Source organism: Heterodontus francisci, unplaced genomic scaffold (assembly GCF_036365525.1).
Source record: "Heterodontus francisci isolate sHetFra1 unplaced genomic scaffold, sHetFra1.hap1 HAP1_SCAFFOLD_240, whole genome shotgun sequence".
Lineage (NCBI taxonomy): Eukaryota > Metazoa > Chordata > Chondrichthyes > Heterodontiformes > Heterodontidae > Heterodontus > Heterodontus francisci.
In genome coordinates, this window is record NW_027140128.1 from 795,893 (window position 1) to 802,045 (window position 6,153).

Here is a 6,153-nt window from a genome sequence, read left to right on the forward strand (position 1 = left end):
ACTGGAGCTGGAGCTGGAGGAACTTCGGATCATTCGGGAGGCGGAGGGGATTATTGACAGGAGTTATAGGGAGGCAGTCACACCTCAGGTAAAAGAAGAAGGTAGATGGGTTACCGTCAGGGGAAGGAGAGGGAACCAGCAGGCAGTGCAGGGATCCCCTGTGGCCGTTAACCTCAACAACAGGTATACCGTTTTGGATATTGTTGGGGGAGACGATTTACCAGGGGCAGGCAATGGGATACAGGTCTCTGGCGCAGAGTCTGTCCCTGTTGCTCAGAAGGGAAGGGGTAAGAGGAGCAGAGCATTAGTCATTGGGGACTCCATAGTTAGGGGAACAGATAGGAGTTTTTGTGGGAACGAGAGAGACTCACGGTTGGTGTGTTGCCTCCCAGGTGCCAGGGTACGTGATGTCTCGGATCGTGTTTTTGGGATCCTCAAGGGGGAGGGGGAGCAGCCCCAAGTCGTGGTACACATAGGCACCAACGACGTAGGTAGGAAGACAGATGAGGATTTAAAGCAGAAATTCAGGGAGCTAGGGTGGAAGCTTAGAGCGAGAACAAACAGAGTTGTTATCTCTGGGTTGTTGCCCGTGCCACGTGCTAGCGAAGTGAGGAATAGGGAGAGAGAGGAGTTGAACACGTGGCTGCAGGGATGGTGTAAGAGGGAGGGTTTTGGTTTGCTGGATAATTGGGGCTCTTTCTGGGGTAGGTGGGACCTCTACAAACAGGATGGTCTTCACCTGAACCAGAGAGGTACCAATATCCTGGGGGGGAGATTTGCTAGTGCTCTTCGGGGGGGTTTAAACTAATTCAGCAGGGGGATGGGAACCTAAATTGTAGTTCCAGTGTGCAGGATGTTGAGAGTAGTGAGGTCAGGGATAAGGTTATAAGGACACAAGAGGGGACTGGCAAGCAAGAGCTAGGTTTAAAATGTGTCTACTTCAACGCCAGGAGCATCCGGAATAAGGTGGGAGAGCTTGCAGCATGGGTTGGTACCTGGGATCTCGATGTTGTGGCCATTTCAGAGGCATGGGTAGAGCAGGGACAGGAATGGATGTTGCGGGTTCTGGGATTTAGATGTTTCACTAAGAACAGAGAAGATGGTAAAAGACGGGGGGGGGGGTGGGGTGGGTGGGTGTGGCATTGTTAATCAAGGAAAGTATTACAGCGGCAGAAGTGACGTTTGAGGACTCGTCTACTGAGGTAGTATGGGCCGAGGTTAGAAACAGGAGAGGAGAGGTCACCCTGTTGGGAGTTTTCTATAGACCTCCAAATAGTTCCAGAGATGTAGAGGACAGGATAGCAAAGATGATTCTTGACAGGAGCGAGAGTAACAGGGTAGTGGTTATGGGGACTTTAACTTTCCAAATATTGACTGGAAATACTATAGTTCGAGTACTTTCGATGGGTCAGTTTTTGTCCAGTGTGTGCAGGAGGGTTTTCTGACACAGTATGTAGACAGGCCAACCAGGGGCGAAGCCACATTGGATTTGGTACTGGGTAATGAACCCGGCCAGTTGTTAGATTTAGAAGTTGGTGAGCACTTTGGTGATAGTGATCACAATTCGGTTAGGTTTACCTTAGCGATGGGCTGGGACAGGCGTAGACAGCAGGGCAAGAATTATAGCTGGGGGAAAGGAAATTATGATGCGATTAGGCAAGATTTAGGATGCGTAGGATGGGGAAGGAAACTGCAGGGGATGGGCACAATCGAAATGTGGAGCTTATTCAAGGAGCAGCTACTGCGTGTCCTTGATAAGTATGTACCTGTCAGGCAGGGAGGACGTTGTCGAGCGAGAGAGCGGTGGTTTACTAAAGAAGTTGAAGAGCTTGTCAAGAGGAAGAAGAAGGCTTATGTTAGGATAAGTCGTGAAGGCTCAGTTAGGTCGCTTGAGAGTTACAAGCTCGCCAGGGAGGATCTAAAGGGAGAGATAAGAAGAGCAAGGAGAGGACACGAGAAGTCATTGGCGGACAGGATCAAAGAAAACCCTAAGGCTTTCTATGGGTATATCGGGAATAAAAGAATGACTGGAGATAGGTTAAGGCCAATCAAGGATAGTAGTGGGAAGTTGTGTGTGGAATCGGAGGAGATAGGGGAAGCGTTAAATGAATATTTTTCGTCAGTATTTACAGTGGAGAAAGAAAATGTTGTCGAGGAGAATACTGAGATACAGACTACTAGGCGAGATGGGATTGAGGTTCACAAGGAGGAGGTGTTTGCAAATTTGGAAAGTGTGAAAATAGATAAATCCCCTGGTCCAGATGGGATTTATCCTAGGATTCTCTGGGAAGCCAGGGAGGAGATTGCAGAGCCTTTGTCCTTGATTTATCTGTCGTCATTGTCGACAGAAATAGTGCCAGAAGACTGGAGGATAGCAAATGTTGTCCCCTTGTTCAAGAAGGGGAGTAGAGACAGCCCTGGTAATTATAGACCGGTGAGCCTTACTTCGGTTGTGGGTAAAATGTTGGAAATGGTTATAAGAGATAGGATTTATAATCATCTTGAAAAGAATAAGTTCATTAGAGATAGTCAGCACGGTTTTGTGAAGGGTAGGTGGTGCCTCACAAACCTTATTGAGTTTTTTGAGAATGTGACCAAACAGGTGGATGAGGGTAAAGCCGTGGATGTGGTCTATATGGATTTCAGTAAGGCGTTTGATAAGGTTCCCCACGGTAGGCTATTGCAGAAAATACAGAGGTATGGGATTGAAGGTGAATTCGTGCTTTGGATCAGAAATTGGCTAGCTGAAAGAAGACAGAGGGTGGTGGTTGATGGTAAATGTTCATCCTGGAGTATAGTTTCTAGTGGTGTACCGCAAGGATCTGTTTTGGGGCCACTGCTGTTTGTCATTTTTATAAATGACCTGGATGAGGGTGTAGAAGGCTGGGTTAGTAAATTTGCGGATGACACGAAGGTCGGTGGAGTTGTGGATAGTGCCGAAGGATGTTGTAGGTTACAGAGGGACATAAATAGGCTGCAGAGCTGGGCTGATAGATGGCAAATGGAGTTTAATGCGGAAAAGTGTGAGGTGATTCACTTCGGAAGGCGTTACAGGATTGCAGAATACTGGGCTAATGGGAAAATTCTTGCTGGTGTAGATGAGCAGAGAGATCTTGGTGTCCAGGTACATAAATCCCTGAAAGTTGCCACCCAGGTTAATAGAGCTGTTAAGAAGGCATATGGTGTGTTAGCTTTTATTAGTAGGGGGATCGAGTTTAGGAGCCACGAGGTCATGCTGCAGCTGTACAGAACTCTGGCGCGGCCGCACATGCTGTATTGCGTGCAGTTCTGGTCACCGCATTATAGGAAGGATGTGGAAGCTTTGGAAAAGGTGCAGAGGATATTTACTAGGATGTTGCCTGGTATGGAGGGAAGGTCTTACGAGGAAAGGCTGAGGGACTTGAGGTTGTTTTCGTTAGAGAGAAGGAGGAGAAGAGGTGACTTAATAGAGACGTATAACATAATCAGAGGATTGGACAGGGTGGATCGTGAGAGCGTTTTTCCTCGGATGGTAATGCAAACACGAGAGGACATAGCTTTAAGTTGAGGGGTGATAGATATAGGACAGATGTCAGAGGTAGTTTCTTTACACAGAGAGTAGTAGGGGCGTGGAACGCCCTCATCTTGAACAGTAGTAGACTCGCCAACTTTAAGGGCATTTATGTAGTCATTGGATAGACATATAGATGAAAATGGAGTAGTGTAGGTCAGATGGTTTCACAGGTCGGCGCAACATCGAGGGCTGAAGGGCCAGTACTGCGCTGTAATGTTCTTTTTAGAATCTCACCCATTTTCTCTGACTCCACGCATAACTTTCCTCCTTTGTCCTTGAGTGGGCCAATCCTTTATCTAGTAACCCTCTTGCTCCTTATATATGAATAAAAGGCTTTGGGATTTTCCTTAACCCTGTTTGCTAAAGAAGACTAAATCTAGAATTGCGCCCCCTCTTCGTTTGGCTTGTTACATTCTGGCTAAAAAGAAGTTCACTTGAATGCAGTTCAAGAATTTTGTGCCCTCCGTGCCCTTCACACTGTTTGTATCCCAGTTAATACTGGGTTAGTTGAAATCCTCAACTATAGCTTTAACACTCAGAAATTTGCCTACATATTTGTTGTTCTATCTCTTTCTCGCTATTTGGGGGTCTATTGTACACTACTGATAGTGTGGCTGTCCATTTTTTACATTTCTGAGCTCCACCCATGTGGCCTCGTTTGATGATTTATTTAGCACATCATCCCTCCTCAAAGTTGTTATTGATTCCTTAACTAATAATGCTGTATCCCTTCTTTTTTATCTCCCTCTCTATCCCGCTTGAAAACTCCATATCCAACGATGTGGAGCTGCAATTTTTGCCCTACTTTAAGCCAAGTTTCCATTATAGCAATGCTATTGTGTTTCAATTTGTCTATCTGTGTCCTCAGCTCATCTCATTTATTTGCGAAACTCCTTGAATTTGAATAAATACCCTTTAACACTGCCAAATTCTTGTTCTGCACACTTTTTAACATTTGCTTCTCCTGTCTTTCCGAGTCACGCGCTAATTTTCTGCCTTCCGTCCCCTCGCCTGAAATTGTCCTATCTGAAATTGCCTTCAGATTCCCATGCGCCTTCCAAACTATTTTACACCATCCCCAACAGCACTGGAAAAACTTCCTGCAAATAAATTTGTCCCAGTCCTGTTCAGGTGCAGACTCTGTGGCTTTTACTGGTCCCACCTTCCCCAGAACCGGTCCCAATATCCCAGATATCTGAAGCCCTCCTTCCTGCATCATCTCTCCAGCCACACATTCATTTTCCTACTTACATACTCACGAGCACGTGGCCTTGGGAATAATCTGCCCTCGGGAGTAATCTGCCCTAATATCTGCTCTATGGCTCGGTGACATGTTTTGTTTTATAATTCCTCTGTGATCAGCTTGGAACTGTTTATGACATTAAGTACACGATATAAAGATAGGTTGTTGTTGTTGATATTGGTGCCTTCGGGACAACAATGTGTATAACTCTCCAGCCAGAAAAAAAACAATGGCTCACCACTTCTCCCTATTTTCTGTGCCTTAGCCAATGCAATGTTTACAGACCATTGCCAGATTGATCCATTGTTTTCAGTTTTCCTAAGAAGCCTATTAACTGGCAATTTATCACATGCCTTTAAAAGTCTAAATACTTAACATCACCTGCACCACCCTCATCAATTCCCTCTATCACTTCATCACATAACTCCTTCACGTTCGTAAGCTACAATTTGCCTTTAACAAGTTCATGATGGTTGATATTTCTAAACCCTTGATTTTCAAAACAAGGATTTCATTACCAGTGAGCATAAAGGTGATTGGTGAACGGCATTAGGTGCAGGCTAGGAGAATGGCAGTGTAGGTTTAAATGACCTAAAGTTTTCAGAGGGCAGACTGTGTGAATGTTGTCACGACAGCATTGAAATAGCCAAGTCTAAAGATAATAAAGGCATAGATGAGAGTTTCAACATGAGAAGGCCTGAGGTGGGGTTGAGTCGTGTTAGCATACAGAAGTAGAAACCTGGCGACAGGGTGACCAAGACTGGGAATTCAATATTCAAGGATATTCGACATTTAGGAAGGACAGGCCAAAGGGAAAAAGAGGTGGTGTTGTGAGGGTAAGAAGGGGTGAGATCAGTGCTTTATTAAGGGAGGATCTCCGATCGGAAGAGCAAAATGTGGAATCTGTTTGGATGGAGCTAAGAAACAGCAAGGGGCAGAAAAGCATTGGTAGAAGTTCTTTATAGGCCACTAAACAGTAGTGGTAGTGTGGAACATGGCATTAAACAGGAGATAAGAGAATCATGTAGCATGGGTAATACAGTAATCACGGGTGCCTTCAATCTTCATATAGACTGGGTAAACCTAATAATCACTAATGCTGTGGAGGACGAGTTTCTGGGTTGTGCTTGGAGGATTTTCCCGAGCAGTATGTTGATGAACTGACAAAAGAACAGGCTATTTTAGATCGAGTGTTATGCAATGAGAAAAGATTAATTAATAATCTTGTTGTAAAATAATCTTCAGGGATGAGTGATCATAATATGAAGAAATTTACATCATGTTTGAATATGAGGCAGTTTAATCTAAAGCCAGGGTGCTAAATTTGAAGAATGAAAATTATGAAGCTATGAGGGGC